Below are 21,340 nucleotides of genomic sequence, written 5' to 3' on the forward strand. Positions count from 1 at the left end.
CTGAAGAACTGTCTTAGGAATAAACCAGCTTGAGGTAAAGGACTAGCTTTGGACTCATTCTTCCAAGACAAGCACTTATTGTGAGTAACATGGTAGCAGAGGATGAACTTTAAGCTTTGGTGATTGATTGCTGTAAATGATGATTTTTGATTCAGCCCTGTGAGGGAAAAGAAGCACGCTCTCCACCAGCGCAGAGACATGCACCTTGGTGGGACCTAGTTCTAGAGTAGCCTCGGGGTCACAATCGGGTGACTACATCGTACTGTTTGATCCACAGCAGGCAGCGGCAGGGACTTCCCAGGTTTCAGGCACTCGGAGGACTGCTGGAGGCCAGAAATCTGCTGAGTCCAAGTCAGATGAGGAGCCTCTGGACTCGGTCAGACCTCAGTTGCTGGAGCTGCAAAGGCAAGCTCAGAAACATCAGGAAGGGATGTCCGTTGTTCTCCTCAGAGTGCAAGGTACGATGGAGGAGTCTGTCGGCCTTCAATCTGAGGTGATAGCATCAGCATGCTAATGCATCAAGTTAACACACTGGTAGGATGGCAGCTGCCATGGAGACCTTGGTCCAGGACTTCACTCCTGCACTGCTGTGTGGGCTCAACTCCATTGCTGATGCCATAGTTGGCCTCCAACAGTGTCAATGTGAGAGGAGTGTGGGGTAGCTTGATCTCACTCCAGCTTCCCCTTCTCTTCAAGGAGTCAGCCACTGGCCCTTGGGCACCCAGAGGGAGGAAGGTCAGCAGGTGCACACCCTGGGCCATCCACCCAGATGACACCAGCAGTGTCCGGCTCATCCAAATCCCATCTTCCTGTGACCCCAGCAGCTCCTGCTCCACAGGCCGAGGAGGGTGCCACTGCCACACAGCAGTGCCCCGAAAGCAGGTCGGGGCCCTCCAGGTCTCGGTCCTCTAGAGGATGCCCGCCAAGGTCATCACAGATAGGGCTTATCAGTCAGCAGGCTGCCTCCATCTCTGCTGTGGATGTCAGGGGAGCACCAAGACATAGTGGCAGAGTTAGGAAGATGTAACTCTTTCGAGTACAATCACGTTTCCATCTGTTCCTATTCAGATGAAGTTACATTGTTTCATAGTTTTGCCATTGTGAGATTTGAACTCTTGATAATCTTTTAAATCAATACTCAGCAGGTCTGGCAGCATCTGTAACTCTTTCGAGTACAAACCCGTTTCCATCTGTTTCAGATGAAGTTACATTGTTTCATAGTTTGCCATTGTGAGATTTGAACTCTTGATCTTGGGGTTACAAACCCAGTACCAGGCTATTTAGGCAGCCTGGGCACAGGTGTTAATCATTTGTACTTAATGTTCACTATTGTAAATAAACTTCCAACTTGCCTATGGCTCCTTGTTCTGGTGGGCAGTGTTCGTGTCACTCCAATGTGAAACCTTGGTTCCTGCATAAGATGAAGGCAGGTGTCTCAGTCCAGGGCCTCTTCCCTGTGCAGTGTGGAACCTTCAGAGCAAAGTGATGGTCTGACCTCACACTCACTGGACACATTAGTGATGCCTGCCCCTCGATGGTGCTTGTCATTGCTGCCAGAATGTCATGGGCAGGTGTCTCACAGTTCCCTCATTCTCTCTGTGTGCTCTCAGCACCTTTGTGGTGGGGCTGGCCCCCATCTCTTCAGCATCTGTGACCAGATGTTGGTCCTGAAGGGGTCAGGGGGCGAAGGCTGACAGAGGATCAGGTGCGATTAAAGTTTTGCGACCGTGCCTCCATGATATGACCCTGATCACAGAGCGTGAGTGAGCTTCCCTCAGCCAGACAGACATTCTCAGAGGCAGTGTGAAGATCCATGGGGTGTCCTCACTGCATCTCGTCATCATCCTCCATGAAGCTTGTGGCTATGTGAGCCAACATGCCTCGTCTGGCCAGTGCGAGGGCCTCTTCACCGTCATCCGTTTCGACATCCTCCTCATTGGAGGAGACGTATAGGTCTTCCATCTCTTCCTCAGCCAGGTCCTCCCCTCGTTGCAGCACCAGGTTGTGTAGCGCACAGCAAGCGATGATGATGAGTGACACCCTCTGGGGACTGTATTGAAGTCAAAGCACTGGAACCTCATTTTCAAGATGCCTATCATTTGCTCCACCAATGCCCGGGTTGCAGCATGAACCTCATTATGGCGTCGCTCTGCTGCAGTCTGAGGCCACTGAACGAGTGTCATCAGCCACGTCCTCTGCAGGTAGCTCTTGTCCCAGAGAAGCCAACCCTGCAGCGTCTGTGGACCTTGGAAGATGTCAGGGATCCGAGAGCTGCTGAGAGTGCAGATGTCGTGAACGGTCCCTGGAAACTGTGCGCAGGCCTGTAGGATGTATTTGTGGTGGTCGCACACCAGCTTCACATTCCCTTGTGGTTGACATAGGTGACTGCTTGTTGCTATGGTGACCACGTGAGTGCAGTTGATGGCACCCTGCGCCTGTGCAATTCCCAGCGCTCTTGCTTCCTGGCGTTCCTGATCCCTGGTCGAAATGCACAAAGTTCTGTGCCTTCACAAAGATGCCATCATGACCTTCTGGATACACTTGTGCATGGAGGCTTGTGAGATCCTGCACAGGTCACCTGTGAACCCGTGGAAGGCACCACTGGTTCCCTACTGGTTCCCTAGACATTTGCAGTCTTCAGCGACACTGGTTCCCAGTCATCTGCAGGAATGACCACTTGGATGGTCATTGTCTAGTGCGCTTATTGGCTGTCTCAAACTCCGCCCCACTCCACTTGACTGACTGGCGACAGCTTCGGCCACTGGACTGCATGCTGTGCTCTCAGCTCAGGCAGAGACATTCTCCTAACCCACACTGCAAGGCTGCACTGTTGGCTTGAACCAGGATGGTACTGGTCCAAACTTTAATAAAAACATTGCAAGGGGCTGTGAGCACCTCCACCAGTGACTACACCACGGCCAGCTTTCATAGGAGGATTCTACAACTTGCTCAGTCATCCAATTGCTGTGCTGCCCCCTAAACACACATTAATTTGCAGCCTGCGCCCGAGGGGTGAAAAGTTCTGGAGCGTTTGGTGACACTTCCATGTTTTTGCGTTGCTTGAATGGACAGAAAAGCTTCAGAAGTCTGACTCCAAACATGTCAATGGAGTTGCAGCTGAGTGGTCTCAGCTGCGGAAGAATGCCCACTTTTGACAAGCTTTTCCAAGTGTGTGGCCACTACCCTCACCCCTTCCTCCCCTTCAGTAACATTGTTTACCTGGGAACATGTCTTAGTCCCCTTTGTGTCAATCCAAGGGAAGTTAATCCATTTATCATATTAACTCTGGAAGAGACCAGTTAACACGTGTCATAGATTGTTGCTCACAGAAATAAATCAATTTAATCCAGTGTCTCAGAGAATCACGCCAACAATGAAGCATTTGAATGTGTATTTGAATTTCAGGCATTTGTTCAAATGTTTTCATCAGAAAATTAACGAACCATGGAATTATTATTTGACATTGCTTAATTTCACCCATTGTTAGGTGTGTAATGCAGAGTCAGATTGTTGGCAGAATTTCCATCCTTTGTTTTGAATTTTGTTTAATAAGAATTAATTATCCAGCTAGTGCATTTAAAAAAAATACCAGCTAGTAAACTAAATGCAAAGGAAGTGTTATTGTTGGGGTCAGGAGAGTTGGTCTGAATCACTTTCTTACACCTGCACATGAATAGATTTGGTGAGGTGTGGTCTGGGCGTTTTCTTCAGCAATTTTTGTCCTTTGTCTTCCAAAGACATCAACATCTACTTGCGGTATTGTGACATGATAGTCCAGACCTTAACATTGCTACTACCCTAGCTGGGATCCTCGAACTCAGCACAGACCTGCAGTTGATGCTGTGACCTTCAGGTTTGTATGTCAAGCTAATAGCACCAACAGGCGACCTGCATACCTCTTTGTATGATTGGAAATACTTAACAAAATGAGTTAAACTTGTGGTGCTGATTAACCATAATTGGGTGCAGGTTTAATCTGATTCATCTGTTTGAATTGGGGTTCAAGATTGGGATTGGGGTCGGTTCAGGTCAAATTAAATAGAGCTAGCTTTTTTTCCTAACACCTTCAAATATTCAGTGTGGGTGCACTTTTTAATTCTCAAATGAAGAAAACCAGCCTTTAAATGTTACATTTAAAGTTTGGGTAGTAATTGTTTTGGCTGCTTATTTCACCTGTAAAAGAATTCTTAAGCTTTTCTTTCTGTGATTGCTTCCTTCTCATTATCTTTATCCCTATTCTCTGTTGCTATTCAAAGGGGTTTAAAGTTTATTTAGAGTTGCCTTTGCACCTTTTTTTTACATATTCCTGTTTATATTTCGTTATGTTTTAACTATGGGTCACATTGCTTGTTAACCAGTTGCATGCGTATCTGTCGGGGGGCAGTCGATTACTATATACAGCAGACGCAGAGACCGATACGAAATGAAGCACATACTATTTATTTACACAAACAAAAGAGCATTAACATGACATGTGCTTCTCCAGCCAGCCCCTCCTCGAGACTAACATTTACATGGTAGCCCATGCTACACATCCATTGGGTCTTACTGTTCAATATGCTCACAGTTTCTTAAAGGTGTATTACACCTCAGATTACCACATATTTGCAGAGAGCTAATTAAAATACTGAGTGCCAGGTGAATGTTTGAATTATTTTGGGGTGACCTGACTTTAGGCTGGAACCTATCAAGTACATAGAAAATAATTGCTCTACAAATTCAGTTTATATGAAAGATTCAGTTTCTTAAAAGTTTCTTCATCTTATTAGCTGAAGTGACAATAAGAATGAACTCTGTTAAGGGCAAGGGGGAGATGATAAGTATGGTTCCTTTTTTTACCTCTCCTTTGACCGATAAGGTTGCCAACCCTCTGTGATTGGAGTGTCCAGGAATTGAAGATCAATCTTCAGGACACATCTCTGCGCAACCCTGGAGAAATATCATACGGACATTAAAAAGGAATTGTGCTTTTTTGTCATTTTCTTTGATCATTTCTCTTTACCTGATACAAATACATTGAAAATGGAAGGAAAAAGGCCATTTGGCTACAGCCAAGAATCATCCAATTGAGTAATGAATCTTTTTGCTTTTCAGTTGGTGTAGGAAGGCAGAGCGTCACAAGAATGGATATGTTGGCCAACGAATGGCAAAAGCGCGGGGGCAAGTGATGTGATGAAAGCTCCAGGAAAACATCTAATTGCAGTTGGCAACCCTAGGCAGACAGCTGAAATGTTTTAACCCCTGAAGGCTGCAATGGTCAGGAACAAATAAATGACAGGTTTTCCCGTATGTTTTAAAAGAAAGTTAAATGCTTATTATTCAACACTTGAATGTATACGTGACTACAGCCACTCTCACACTGCGTCAGATACACAAACACTCAAGAAAAGATTGTGGTCACAGAATTAGCATGCATTTAGGTCTTAAGAGTTTAAGAATTATCTGTCACATTTGCTGGGTGAAGGCTTAAAATGATCCAGGCCTGCAATCCTTTTTGTCCACTGAATAAGTGTTAGGAGGATGGATTCGCTGTTATTTTATTTTCGTAGCCGTAATGTGAAACCAGCTTTTTTTAAAAATTAGTTGGGGAAGTGGAGCCATTAATCACAGGAAGGGTCATTTGCATTTTAATGACTTCTCAAGGATATGTCCAGAAAGGTTGTTTGCACTTTAATGACATTGTCAAAATGTGACCAGACATGAAGATTGGCTAAGGGATTATGTAATTCCATGTGTATTAACTGGAAATAAAAGATCCCCTGGCCTCTCAACACCATTTTGTTTTGACAGGAAAGTGTGCATTTTGGGTATAAGTTCATATTTAGCTCAAATTCATATGGTCTAAGAGTGACATCACACACATATAAGATGATAGTGACAAGCAATAGTGAGAATACATGGAGATTCCAGTGTCTCTTCAAATGATTTTCCATAACTAATAGTTTTTTCTTACTTAATGTCTTTGGAGCCAGGCTATACTCACCTCTGCCAAGACTCTCCTCAATTTGCATCCACCCTGCCTAGTATCAATATCAGCAAAGCCAAAGTCATAATTTCTATTCCTTGTGATGACAGCAGTAATGCAATTTGCCTCCTTGCCCTCTACAACCTTACCTGGGTGTTCACTCTATGTTCCTCTCCTCTGTGGCCCGCTTAGCTGATTTTTTTCACATGCACTTTTATTCCAATGTCACCAACACACCTCCAGCAATTGTCCATCCTTTTACCCTGAGTCACCTCCACCGTACCCTAAGGTAATATTCGTAGCCACCCCTTTTTCTTGTCAGATGCTGTATCTAATTTGCAGTTATTTGTTCAGGTTCCATAGATAGTGATTAGCCCCAGCTTTATCTGCCCATCGCCACTTTCAGCCCATGACCATGTCTGCCTTATCAAACTGCCTATTCACATCAAAGTGTGGATGAGTCAGAACTTCTCCAGGCCAAAAATTGGGGAAATTAAATCCATTTTACTTGACTTCAAAAGCCTATCCCATTCCCCTGACTCCATTCCATCTTGTGGATGTTTGTTCCAACTGAACCAGACACTGCAGAATCTGTCTGCCCAGTATGACCTCGAGCTGAGCTTTGAATACTATAACTTATTAATTGCCAAGACTGTTTACTTAAGCATCTCTTTGCATCCCTACTTCACTCCTACCTGCAATGAAACCCTTATGGACACACCTCAATCCCCACTGCAAATGCCGCCTTCATCAGCTTCCAGTGGTACCAATACTATCTGTAACTCATCCAAAACACCACTGTCTACACTAAATCCCACACAGCCATTCTTTCTTATGTGAAGAACTTTAGATTCTTTCCGTTCTTAAAATTGGATATAAGTGCATATGGTTTTCTGCTGCATATGCCTTATAGTATTCATGGAGGAAGCCTCTGGAGCCATCTAGGGGTGGGGGCAGCATTGGAGTTGGAGGCTCCATGCCCCAAAGAGGGGTCCGCAAGCAGGGAAGGCCAACCCTATTTCCTGATGAACCATCCAGAGAGGCCTGTCCGAGGATGCTTCTGTGTTGAGTTGACCTGCCTAAGCTGTGTCAGTCTTTCTCAGTGGGGCTACTGAGAAAGCCTCCAGAGCTATTGGCTCAGCATCAGTATTTACATTTTGCCTTAATTGGATAGTGAGCCCAGAGGCGGCCAATTAGCAAACCGCCCCTGGGAAAGTTGCTGACAGGTACAGGCTGGGGTCCTCCCATTTGGTGCTGATGTCAGGTTCCCAAAGGTCATGTTAAAATTCTGCCCAATGTTGCAGGTCAATGACCTTTCATCAGAGCTGATGATGCATCTTTCTTGCTTAAAATTTGCTAGCAAGCCCATTGGGCCGATCATATCAGGAATACCCAGTAGGATGCTTAGATCCCTTGATTTTGTTTCTCACATGTACTGATTTTCAGTACATTTATGGGATAAAGTACAGAATTTCAGTACAGAATTATGGGATAAAGCGATATCAGGGACCGTGGAACTTGACTATAACAAGTGTTAAAAGGAGACAATAAAATTGGTCAATAGTCCTTCCCTCTGAATTTATTATCTTCATCAATTGGCCCCATTATCCTTGAAAATTAGAAATATTTAACAACTCTAATTTGGCTCATACGTTTTGAGTGATTTAAAAAAAAAAACGTGTAATTATAACAATTAGGGAGAAAAGCTTTCATTGCATCATTAAGTAGACTGTTAATGAAAATTAGAGGAAAGACAAATTGCTTGACAGGAAGCAAGAAGTGAATTTCAAACTTACAGAGATGTTAGCAATAGCAGAAACATGCAGCTTAATTTTAATATGTAAGAATTCATTTTTTATTCTAACTTTTATGAAGCTGGATGTATTTAATGTTTTGTTACCTTTATTTCCACCTGATTTCTTATCTAGAACATATCAATTCATGGTGAAGATGTTATTAAAGGTGACAGGTCCACCTTCTTATATCCAAAAGACTTTGCGTGATTTAGAAAATGGCCTAGCGATTCCTCAGTGGTGATCCTGAGATCTGACAGAATTAATGTTTTACTTCAGATATTACCAGGTATGTTATCCAGGTATTTATTTTACCATCACACTACAGCAAACAGTACAGAAAACGTGAAATTAAATTTCAGGTTTCAACAACTTGATGGAAGTTTACTGTCTTTTTGGTTGTGTTAAAGACTAAAGAAGGTGCTGATAGTAGCATAAAGGTAAGAAAGCAGAATGGGTTAATAGTGTTATGATCCCAGGTGATGTTACTACTGGACAAGCCTGATCCCACGGTGGAATCCAGCTTGATAGATCCTAACTTTTATTTGTTTGTTTAGATATGTGGAGTCTAGCTACTGAACAGACTCACAGGAGTCAGCTGATGAACTTTTAACAAAAGAATTACACATTTATTTAAAAAGAAAAGATGAACTACATTAGAATAGGCCTTCACCCACAACTATACCTGTACAAATATATACAGATTGGTAAGGATAACACAAGTTACAAAAACTATCTTATACTTTAATGAGCATGGTAAATACACAGTCCATGTAAACCAGTAGGCATCCTGTGGTCAGACATACAACACTCTGACACCAAGTGACAGATGCTACCTCAAACAGATGCAATGGATCTCTCTTCAACTCCCCCCTAGACACTTGTCACACTGTGAGCCAACCAGTCTCACTGAACTGCACTCTGTCTTTCACACAAGGGTTTCCAATTTCCATTCTCCAAGACCTCACCTTGGAATCTTCTCCCAAACTGATGTTTTCTCTCAGATGTCTTCCACAAGGGTTCACCTCCATGGTTTTGAATTCTCCTTCCGATGTTCCTCTCCCCTAGGTCACCACACACATTCAAGCTGTCTTCCATGCATTCTCTATCACCGACTGAGCATTAACAGTAAACCACTGTGTCACATGCCCATAGCAAAGAGTTACAGGCCTTAAGTTGTCTCTTTTGACCTTCTTGCCTCGTGCAAGCTGTTCTTGCTTTAAGCATACTTTCTGCAGCTTTTGTCTCTTTAAATCTGAAGCTTGGAGCTTTTCTCTCTGCCCCTCACTCTTAACTTTTCCAGGTTCCTGTCATTCCTTTGACTAGAAGGTCTGCTTGGGACATTCTCTTGTTCCATTCCCCTGGATTTTTGGGGTTTTTCTTTAGCTTGGGATTTGTTATCTGTTTCCTTTGCTCCAGTCTCTCCGAGCAGCTACTTTCAACCCACCTTAGCTTGGAACTGACTATCTGTCCCTTCTAGGCTGCTTCTCTGGCAGCTATCTTCAACACCAGCTGAATTCCAACAGCTTCCAATAAAAACTGCTGTTTCTAGCTCTTCTGGGTGTATCTGTGGGAGGGACCTGCCTCTCTGGACACCTGTTGCTAGGCAGCAGCACTGTTTTTCTACTCTTGTGTTTGCTTAACTTCTTAAGTCATAAACTCTCATTAGAAAGGCAAGCAGCTTTTAAAAATGAAACTAAAACTCCATTTGACCATTAGTAACACACACATACAGAAACACAAATGAAACTTAAACATTAAAGCTAAAACTCATTGCTAACACTCACAAGTAAAAATATAACTCACCTAAACAGCCTCTGTTTCCGAACATTAGCACAACTGAAAAAAAAATTACACTGTCCTTTAAGTAGGCACTCAAAATGATTCTTAGCTCCTGAGGGTTTACTTCTGTTCTTCTCTTAGCCAGTTAACTTCTAAACCCAGAATGTCACAGTGCAAGTACTACAGGAGATCCTCCCTCTAATGCAAGCTGGGTGAATCTCCCAACTTCATTTTAACATCAATGAATTTGGTCTTTACAATCTTCATTTAAGGAATTTGTAAATACATTGGAGGCAGTTCAGAGGAGGTTTACTAGATTGATACCTGGAATGAGTGGGTTGTCTTACGAGGAAAGGTTAGACAGACTGGGATAAAAACAAAAAACTGTGTATGCTGGAAATCCAAAACAAAAACAGAATTACCTGGAAAAACTCAGCAGGTCTGGCAGCATCGGCGGAGAAGAAAAGAGTTGACGTTTCGAGTACTCATGACCCTTCCACAGAACTGGGCTTGTTTCTGCTGGAGTTTAGAAGAGTGAGGGGTGACTTGATTGAAGCATATAAGATCCTGAACGGTATAGACAAGGTGGACATTGAAAAGATTTTTCCTCCTGTGGGTGAGTCCAGGACTAGGGGGCATTGTTTAAAAATTAGGGGTCGCCCTTTTAGGATGGAGATGAGGGGAATTTTTTTCTCTCAGAGGGCTGTGCGACTTTGGAATTCTCTGCCTCGGAAGCCCGTGGAGGTGGGGTCATTGAATATTTTTAAGGAGAAGGTAGATGGAATCTTGTTAGGCAAGGGAATCAAAGGTTATCAGGCGTGCATGCAAATGTGGAATTCGAAACACAAACAGGTCAGCCATGATCTTATTGTATAACTGAACAGGCTCGAGGGGTCGAATGGTCTACTTTTGCTCCTATTTCATATGTTCATATGAATGCAAAAATCCAGCTGCATTCTGGTGTGAACCACAGAGACTGTTGTCTTTCTATCTCCTCCTCTCTCTTCCTCTCTCTCTCCCCCCCAGCTCTCTCCCTGCACTCACTCCCCCACAGTCTCTCCCCGTGCTCTCTCCCCACCATGCTCTCTCTCCCCCACACTCTTTTCCCCCCATACACTCTCACCCCACTCTCTCCCCCGTGCTCTCTCCCCTGCACACTCTCCCCCTGCATTTTCCCCCTGGGTTCTCCCCCCTCTTCCCCTCTCTTTGTCTGTCTCTCTCTCTCTCTCTCTCTGCCTTTCTCTCTCTGTCTGTCTCTTGCTGACTGTGTCTCTCTCTCTCTCTCTCCCTCTCTCTCTCTGTCTGTCTCTGTATGGGAGGAATCATCCCAGATTTGCACGAAGTATGGTAGTGAGTGGGGATAAAAGATGTTTTACCTGCCGGCTGCAATGGCGATTTTTCATGCTGTATCATCCACTTCCCACCTCATTAATTATGCAGTCACAGGGAACACCCTGTCTCACTGGCGGGCAGCTTCTGAACCGTAAGGCAACCATCTCCTCGCTCTAAACTCACACACTCACAAAGCCATCACACATTCACTGGCATCTCACTCAAAAGCTCAAGGGACATCACCACTCATTCTCTCACACACACCCTCACATGTCCATCTGGCCTCATCTCCACTGGAGACTCCCTTCTCAGCCCTCACCCTCTTGAGGCCACTTGCACAGATCAACATGTGCTCTCACACACACCTTGCAATATCCCTCTTCCCCAATACATCTCTCGCCCTGCAGCCTCTTCCCTTGCCTGAGGCCACTTCTCCCCCTTCCCCAAGCAAGCCCTTGCCCTGCAGCCATGGCTGGTCTGGTAGGTAGAGATTTGCCTGTGAGCCCCCTAAAAGTGATGTGGTGCTGCCTGTGAAGCCTGGTGCTGATGACTGCGAGTGCTGTCCAAAGCAAAGTAGGCAAACAAACCTCGAAGTCTCGAGTGAAGTGCAGTTGGCTGGGTGCACATCGCTTATGTACAGTTATGAAACATTTCGGTGTGCGAGAAATGTGGCCTGTCATTGCTGGGCAAAGTGGACAATCGCAAATTGGTTTCAAGATGGGGTGAACCTGATTTTTGGCCTTCCTGCCATTTTATCCACTCACGCCCTCCATGACTCCCAGTGCCAACGGGGATGGAAAACTCCCCCCTGGATCTCCCTCTGCCTCTCTCCCTCTCTGTCTCTGTCTGTTTGTCTCTCTATCTGTCTCGCTGTCTGTGCGGAATTTTCCCTGCTCGCTGGCATCGGGTGTCAAGGTGGGCACGAGCGGACACTATGGTGGGAAGGCCAAAAATCAGCTTCGCGACGTCGTGAAACCAGTTTGCAATCGTCTGCTTCGCCCGTCAGTGGTGGGCTGTGTTTCCCATCACCGCAAGTTGCCAACCTCATTGTAATCCATCTGCATATCGTTCTGAGCCCAGTTCACCGGAATCATCCCCCTGCATCAAACTTACCAGCCGGAAAAACACGCCAGTGCGGAACGTGTCTTGAAAAGTGTGACATAAAAGTCAGAAATTACTGTCAGGGTCTCGCTCACATTGCAGACATCTGAGGAGCAGAAAATATTGGAGCCTCACAGCAACTAGACCCTGGAACAACACAGGCATCACATGCTGGGTAGATTCTGATAGACATGGCTCCATCAGCGAAGCAACTCACAGGAGGTGGAGGGTCTGCTTCGGGACATCAGCGTCTCGGCCGTGGGTCAACTACAGATGATCGTCCAAGGGTGGAGAGGAAGGTGTAGGTTTGACTGGGAGAAGAAGGTGTGTCAGGGTGTGGTGAAGTTGGGAGCAGGGAGTGTAAGTGTCAAGGTGAGGTTGAGGTTGGGAGGGGGGTGGGAATGAATGTTTCGGGGGGTCGAGGTTGTGGGGGGAGGGAGTACGAGGGCAGGAGGGTGTAACAGGGGAGAATACAGCAACTGGGGAAGTAGATGTAGGAGGGGAGGAAGGTGTAAGGGAAGGAGTTCTGACAGGGGCAGGATCTCTGGTGGAGGAAGGAGTTCCAAGGAGTGCAGGACCTCTGGGGGAATAAGCCTCTGAGATTACTGAGTGGATGAGCCAGGGATGTCCAGCTGCCACTCCTTCTCCCAGTGGGTGCCCGAGGGCCCCGGTCTGACTCCTTGAGGGGAAGAAGCATCTGGAGGGATGCCGGGGTGCCCCGCTTTCTTCTTGCATTACCTCTGCAGGAACCGTGATGGAGTGCAGGTCTGCATGTACCTCTGTGTTCTGCTGGACTAGAGTTTTCATGGTGTCTGTTATCCTCCCCATGGCTAAATCCAGAGGCTTGTCATCTGACCCAGACCCTCACAGATGCCTCTTCCCCAGCAGCCCTCCGAGTGCTGGGGAGCTTGGCTGAACCTGCCTCCTCCTGCTGCGGACATGTGTCCGTGTGGTGACCACCAGTTTGTGAACCCGAGCCTGATCTAGATCTAGGTCCCACCGAGGTGTGTGTCTCTGCACTGGTGGAGGGTGTGGGTAAGCGCTGTGACGGGTCTTCCAGGCTGCTTATTTCCAGCTCTTCAATGGAGTAGGTGTCCTCTTGGCTGGAGGTGAAGACCTGGATGAAGCTGAGGGACTGGCTGGTTGAGGGCATTGGTCACTTGGCAGAGCTCCTTGTAAACCAGAGTAGAGATAATTAGTCCATGGAAGCAGAGTCAAAAGCAGGAGAGAGAACACTCACAGTAACAGTGAGAGAGGGATGATATGGTGCAGGATCCTCACGTGGGTGTTCACTGCCAACCTCACTGTCACCACAGACATGGTCCATGTCCTCACCACTCAGCACAATGGCACACTCCTCAAAGTGAGTGAGGGGCTAATGTGGGCCACTCCACCCCCAGTCTGGGATCTCTCCCTGCTCTTGTGAGCCAGCTTCCCCTGCATGGGAACAGATGGAGAGAGTGTGAGCAGGTCGCATGGCACTGGGTGGAATGTTTGTGTGGTGAGCGGAGCCATGGATGGGATGAGGACATGATTTTGAGTGGGTATGAGCCTGATGGAGATGTGAGGGTGTGTGTGAGTTAGTGGTGTTGTCTCTTGAGGTGTGAGATCCCTGTGGGTGTGTGATGGGTTTGTGAGTGTGTGAGTTGAGAGTGATGAGAAGAGTGTGTTACCCTGGCGGAACAGATGAGACCATTCATCCTGTAGTGGCACTGGGTGGCTTCCTCTTTTGGAGGGCATTAGCGCTGACCACCGCTGCCAACGCCTCCCATGCTGGATTTGTCACCTTGTTTGCTGGCCTCTGCCCAGAGCAGGGGTAGATGCCCGCCATGATGTCCTCCACAGTGTCCAAAAGGTCTTCCAGGGACATGTCACTGAATGGGAGGGCTGCAGTCTTCTTGCCTTCCAGGGCCACTTCTTCTGTGCAGCAGCCCCAGGCTGGAAGCACTGAGAGCTGTACACGTGGCTGCACTTCAAATAGGGTGCCCGGCGTGAGCAAGTGGCAAAGTGCCGGCGTGGCAGGTGAACCGGAGGCTGTCCGTCAATGAAATGGCGTGTATCCAGAGAATGCGTGATTAATGAGGCAGGATTGGGATGATACAGCGTGAAAAGCCACCACTGCAGTTGGTGGATAAAACGTTTTTTTTCCCGCTCGCTAACGCTTAGTGTAAATCTGGGACGATTCCACCCTCTCTCTCGCTCTGTGTCTCTCTCTCTCTCTCTCTCTCTCTCTCTCTCTCGCTCTGTGTCTCCCTCTGTCTCTCCTGATGTTTTCAACACTTTACTGGGACTTGGAGACTCTCATTCTGTCCAATGGCCTCACAGCTGTCTTCGCCATTATATCAAAGTGTAAACACCTTGCATCTTTTCCAGTCAAACAAACTGGGCCCCCTTTCATTTCTACAAACCACCCAGGCTTGCTATCAGGCAGATGTTAGCATAGGTCACATGACCCCCTTCATTTTACCCTAAATTTAAAGGCACAGTCCCAAAACCTAACAATCTTATAAACTTCATAATTATAACCATTAGTTCTATCAAATATGGCTCACCCCCTTTCATTTTCTGCTGAGCGGCTTTCCATATGTCAGGCAGATTATTACCCCAGTGACACATGGAGTGAAGGTACTAGTAGACAGACTGCCAGTCCCAGAATTGGCTTACTGACCTGTGCTGAGTTAGCAGAATAGGACTCGAATAGTGGGCGGAAAAGTTAATCACAGCTCCAGCTTCTGATTACAAGTCAGGGCACCAATCATTCCCACTGGAAAGGAAGCATGTGTGTGATTCCAAGAGAAGCAGGATCAGCTATGCCCCCTGCTATAGAATAGACTGCTGATGCCCATTGTTTGGGCTCTCAGATGAAGGTCCACCACTCACGGGAGGTACCAGAAGAATACTGCCACATAGCAAATTGTTTCCCAGTAGAATTCAAGAGAGGGAGGGGAAAAATAGAATGATGTATGGAATCCATTTTTCAAGCTACAATACTATACTCCTGGTAAGTGAATCATTTAATACACCTATTGTATGAAACACATTCATTGCTTCAAAATCCTTTAATGAATTCATTGTCAGTAAGGGTTTAAACATGAAGCTCTTTAAGTCACAACATTTTAATATAAAATTGATGTTGGAATATTTGGTTATGTATTCCTCACACTGAACAGAGCTATTAACCATAATGGCACCAGGGATGACAGAGCTGTCAACACTGCAGGCAAGATTACTTGTTCTCCAGCACCCTTCCTGTTTGATGATGGAAAAAACTGTCAATATTGCCTCACTCACATCTATGATGCGATCATGGTTAGTCTTCAGAGTTTGGACACTTGGATGATTGAGAAACTGGCCTTCGTATTGGTTTCCAGCCAACCGTTCATCAGTAACTTTTCAATTATGTGTGTCACCGCCAAAACAGATGTTAATGACTGAAGCACAGGAAGTAAGATCAGACAAGTGTTCTTTATTTAAACAGAACAGTTATAATGGGGTCTATGAGTAGATGGATTAGATAAATATAAATTCAAAATCATAAAGAGAATGGAGTGAAAGAGAAAAGGAAGCAAAGATGAAATGATGAGTAAAAATCTTTCAAATTATTTTTATTTCAAAAAAAAGTTAATTTTAATGTAGAAGGTTAATATTAAAGCAATGAAGCCTTATTGATGTAAATGTTATGAAAACTTTGGTTGATTGCCCCAGGGAGCCTAAAGTTTAATAGATCTACCATCTATTAAGAACGTTCTATCTCAAATGTGCCATGCTGTGCCCGAAAGATTAGCTTATTTTATTGGAGCCATCTTTTAATAATTTGCTTAACAACAGCCTGCTGTGAGTATTACTACATTTTATCTGTGCATATTGAAAATTGGGGTAATTATACCAAAAAAGAGAGTTAACACTAAAATCGTCCTTCAATCTATAATGGATGCTGGCAATTAATAATTCCCATGTTGTTTTTTAAGGGCAATAAATCTGTGGCATTGTCATATAAGGCAAAGTACTGTATGTTTGCATCTTAGTCAGAACAATTGTAAGGAAATATTTTGTGGCACTTTGGCTTGGAATTTCACCATGACAGAGAGCTTCTCCATTGTGGTGAAAATGGTGGATGCACCAGGGCAGGCCTTCTGCCCAGCTTATCTCTGCACTCGGCATCCTCTGCACATCCCTCAGAAGTCCCACCCCCAAACATGGCACCTATCATTTTTGCAGGTCGGGGGGTGGGGGTGGGGGTGGGGGTGGGGATGCGCAGAATGAACCTGGGTCAGTATTTGCGCACATGAGTTTCGTGGAGACAGCTGCCCATAGAAATCTGCCTGCACTCATGCGATTTTGGTGTGAGATTATACCTGGCATCAGCAGGCCTGAATTTTGTGGATATTTTTGGACAGCCAGGGTACCTTTAGGAGAGGTATGGTGCCCCTTTGTGTATGGTCCTGGGACACATCTGGGGAATGTCTGGTGCCCTTTAGGAGAGGTCAGTTTCCCTTTGCATGAATGTGCACAATTAATGCATAAACTCAATGGAACTGTGAAGCTGATCGAAATTATGAAAAACAACTGTCAAAAGTGTTGGGATGCACAGTCAAAGGGAGCAATCAAGGTATTTTAAACTCCTGCACTTAACTGTTTGAAAAACTTGTCTGGAGTGTTTTTTTTAAATGATTTTTTGCAATTGCACTCTGTCTGTTGACATAAGTTTTCATTACTGGATTAGTGCTGCTTGACCTATTTCACAACCATACATTATCACAGTAGGGTGCCTGCCATTTCATAGTTTGATAGCTCCAAGTACTTATGGACTCTTTAAAGCGGGACTATGAATTTGAATGCTTGTTTTTAAAGGATTATGCAATTGAATGAAATACTTGTTGAAAGGCATAATGTAGATGAAGGAAAGTAAATGTAGCAAATAGGTTTTATGCACAAGAGTGTTTTTTTTAATACAGTCTGCAATTTACACTTGGAATTTTATTTTTAATCTCAGCATAGGTCTAGAGGCCTGCCCATGGTGGATACAGGGTGAGTTGGCATGGCAGGTGTAAGGGAAAAGGCTGGTGGGTGAGGGGCATGGGGCAACATGAATGGCACTAAGTTGGAATAGAGGCTACAAAAGGCCATGGGGGTGGGTGGGAGTCATAGGTTAGCATGGAGGGTGTGAAGGGCCATGAGGAGATGGGTGAGAGGCATGAGGTGGCATGGATTGGCATGGATGGGGCATGGAGAGTGTGTGTGTGGGAGGGGGGGATGAGGGCTGGAGGGGTGTTTTGTTTCTCTGTTCTGCTAAAAACTTTGATGCAGTGCCGGTACCCCAAGGCAGGCCTTCCGCCCAGCTTATCTCCGCACCCAGCATCCTCTGCACATATTCCAGGGTTGCCCGGCCCGACTCCAAGGGAACCCTGCCACTCTTGAACGAAAATCCAACCTTCCAGGTTACTTTCTCCCGGGTTGGGTTTGCAGGGCCGGAAAATCTCCCAACTCCGCTCAGGAGCGAAAATCCAGGCCTTTGAGGTTGTCTTTCAGTAACAGGAAATTAAGCAAATGCAGGAGTGTTTCGAGGGTGGAACTCACTACCGCAAAGGGTGGTTGAGGTGACTAGGATAAATGCATTTAAAGGGAAGCTAGTTAAACACAAGAGGGAGAAAGGAATAACCTTAGGTTGATAAATTTAGATGAAAAGTGGTGGGAGAAGGTTTACAAGGAAAATAAACATTGCAGAGATAAGTTAAGATAAATGACATCTTTCATTGCTATACATTCAACTGGAGAAATGTTTAAAACAGACGTTAAACGCCTCAAGTACGTAAATTAGGGGACCTAACATCCTATGAAGCAACTCATCCAAAAATTAGTCAGCAATGAGTGTTCAGATGTTGGGTCTCTCTTTTCAGCATTCTCCAGAAGCCCTGTGGTTGTCACTCCGGGTAAATCATTAAAATGTTTGCCCATGTGAAAACCCATCCAGGGGAACCAGAAGTAATAGAGCACCCCTTTGACTCTATAAGATTCATGTTCCGATCCCCCGGCTCACTGTAGCCCACTCTAAATCCACTCTTCACCAGGACTTACCGGCGGACTGTTTGGCAAGATAGGCACCCTGATCTTGATTTCTTGACCTGGGGGAGCTGCCTGGGGGAGGTGTGATCAGCACTGACCGTTCAAGTCAAGTATGTTGAGGAGGCCCAGAGGCCAATTCCCATCGACCCTTTTGGTTTGGAAGCATAATGGTTGCCAAAAACAGGCTCCGAACTAATTTCTGGGCCACTAAGTGTTAACGGTGGGCTTAGCAATGAATCCATTACCCCACAGTAAAACCTTTGTCTGAGTTTCCCATATTTCAGGTGCAGTTTCCCAAGTACGAGCTGGCAACTGAGACCCTTTCCCACCACTATCGTGTTTATTGGAAAATCACTGGCACCTTCCCATGATTTTCTGATGCTGTGCAAGGTTACGGTTGACTGAGGTGTGGCAGAGATAATTTGAGGCAAGATTATTCTCAGTGTTCTATTCATTAAAACAATGACAGTAAATAAATTGGAAATTCCTCATGTTAAACATGCCATGCTTCAGCTATAATGAAATTTGAGATGCAGATCGTGGGAGCCAAGTCTCAACACACTGAGATTTTATTAATGCCGTTTTAATGTCAAAAATCTCAAATGGTTGCCATGAATAATATTTTTTTATCTTCTGGATAAGTTCTTTGTATTGTATTTGTAGGGTGACATACACAGTCTGACTTTAGTGAATAATTGCTATTCAGCCTAAAATAGAGTTGAGATGAAAACATGGCCTTATTGACCTGCATTAGTAGTTTAACAGATTCGTGGATTTGTACTCCCAGATTCCTCTGCTCTGCTAACCCATTCAGATCCTTATTGCCCAAGCTATATGTTGCCTCCTTATTTTTTTTTTACCAAAATGTAATGCCTCACACTTGTCTATTTTGAAATGTATTTGCCATTTATAGGTTTATCCTTCAAGTTTATTTATGTTGCATTTCTTTCAGGTGTTGACTAACCCTCCCAATTTGGTGTCTACTTTAGATTTAAAAATTGTGGTTTCATTCCATATCTAGACCTGGTCAGTTTTAAGTTGTGAACAAAGTAAGAGTTATACTAGTTAGTACAAATAAAAAAAAAGCTTGTTAAGTAAGGAAAATTTAAGTAAGTGAAAGGGGCTAGGCCAAGTTTCACTATCAAGTGGCTCATACTCACCTATAACCTACACAGTTTGGGTTCTGCTAGAACCACTCAGCTCACCACATTACAGCCTTGGTCCAACATGGACAAAACAACTGAATTCCAGAGATGAAATGAGAGTGACCGCCCTTGACTTCAAGGAACAATTTGATTGAGTATGGCATCAAGGTGCCCTAGCACAACTGGAATCAATAGGAATCATGGGGAAAACTCTCCACTGGTTGGAGTCATGCTTAGAACAAAGTTGTGGTTGTCTCAACCCCTGCTGAAGGAGCTCCTCAGGGTAGTGTCCTAAGCCTAATAATCTTCAGCTGCTTCATCAGTGACTTTCCCTCCTAAGATGAGAAGTGGGGATGTTTGCAGTGTTCAGTTCCAGTTACAATTCCTCAGATACTGAAACAGTTCAATCCTTCATGCAACAAAACTTGGGTGTCTTTCAGGCTTTGCTTGATAAGTGGCAGAAAACATCTGAAACCCACAAGTGCTAGGCAATGAGTATTGTCAATAAGAGAGAATTTAACCATTTCCCCTTAATGTTCAATAGGACTACCATTGGTGAACACTGCACCAGCAACATTCTAGGGGGTCCCATAGATCAAAAGCCTAACTGGACCAGCCAAATAAATGCTGTGGCCAAAAGAACATATCAGAGGTGCAACAAGCAACTCAACTGCTGACTCCTCAAAGGCTTTCCACCACCTACAATCCACTAAATGTCTTTTACATTTAGCGATAGAGATTACCTTCAGAACAATACCACCCCTCCACTTGCCTGGATGAGTGCAGCTCTAACAACACTCAAGAAGATCAACACCATCCAGGACAAAGCAGCCCACTTGATCAGCACCCTAACGCCACCTTAAATGTTTACACCCTCCACTGGTGTACTGTGGTAGCAGTGTCTACCACAAGTCACAGTGCAGCAAATTGCCAAGGCTTCTTTGACAATAGCACAGGCTCCATCTAGAAGAACAAGGGCAGCAGGCCTATGGGAACACCACTATCTGCAAATTTCTCTCCAAGTCACTCACTTGGGAAAGTATTGCTGCCGGATCAAAGTCCTGGAGCAGTGTAGCTAACAGCTTCGTGCGTGCATCTCCACCACCAGTTCTGCAGCCGTTCAAGGGCAATTGGGAATGTGCAATAAATGCTGTCTCCAATATCAAACTGAAGGAATAAGACAATCACGCAATGCAGAAATGTATGGAATGTCATATAGAAGGAGTGAAACAAACTTAGAAAAACTAACAGATTGCAATGAATATTTGGATTCATAATGGTTTAAAATATTGAGTTCATGTAACATGTTTGGATCCACAATCAATCTATGAGAGTAGTTGTAAATGTGATCCTTTTACGTGTATGTTTAAGGAGTATTACATGTACTATATACTAATAAACTTGTGACACCTGACTTCAATGTTTAAGAGCCTTATTGATTTGAGGAGGAATATAACTAAGACTGTTCCTCCGCTATGTTGAAATATGAAATGAAGTTGTTGCACTGAATAGTATTGATGGATATGAATAATTTTGGTGATGGACAATACTATTTTAAAATTCAGAATGAGTTATATGGCTTAGGTTAATTCGATTTCTTCCCTCACACTGCCTGATAAGAGGCTTAATTGGTGTTTAAAACATTTACTGCTGTGCTAACGTAAATGAAAACTGGCATCACTACAACAAAAGCAGCCATTTAGCTGTGTTTGCTTCTTAGTGCACAGCATCAAAATTAACAACAGTCTGATAATAACTCCTGGAGTTACTTTTACCCGTTCGCAGCTTCTGTCTCAAACATTAATTAATGTCCGTAAAATTCAAATTAATTCAAATCCAGCTCTTATTCAGGGAAACAAAAACAAAAATAGCTGGAAAAACTCAGCAGGTCTGACAGCATCTGCGGAGAGGAACACAGTTAACGTTTCACAGCCGACTCAGTTGTGCGCCCGCCAAGCTGTCAAAGGCCTGTCAAGGCCATTATTGAACTAATTAAGCCTATTGTGCAAGCTGCCCATCCAACCTTAAGGTTGGCGGGGGGTGGGGGGGGCAAGTGAAGAGCCAAGGCGGCCTTCGCATTTTTCATGGAACCTCATCCACGGGCGGGATGAGGTTTCATGTAGGGTTTATAAATTAAATACATTTTTTCATTAAAGTTC

General features: G+C 44.8%; 1 long non-coding RNA gene across 4 annotated transcripts in view; it reads left to right on the forward strand.

Moving 5' to 3' along the window:
* The window catches only part of LOC121290926, a 107,308-nt gene extending 86,713 nt beyond the window's left edge, over positions 1-20,595 (forward strand). For all 4 annotated transcript variants that reach the window (XR_005945900.1, XR_005945901.1, XR_005945902.1 and 1 more), the window contains exons 3-5: positions 5,095-5,286; positions 7,894-8,047; positions 19,726-20,595. This is a non-coding gene — a long non-coding RNA (uncharacterized LOC121290926). The remainder of the gene's footprint in view (positions 1-5,094; positions 5,287-7,893; positions 8,048-19,725) is intronic.
* The last annotated feature ends 745 nt before the right edge of the window (positions 20,596-21,340 follow it).

Source organism: Carcharodon carcharias, chromosome 18, assembly GCF_017639515.1.
Source record: "Carcharodon carcharias isolate sCarCar2 chromosome 18, sCarCar2.pri, whole genome shotgun sequence".
Lineage (NCBI taxonomy): Eukaryota > Metazoa > Chordata > Chondrichthyes > Lamniformes > Lamnidae > Carcharodon > Carcharodon carcharias.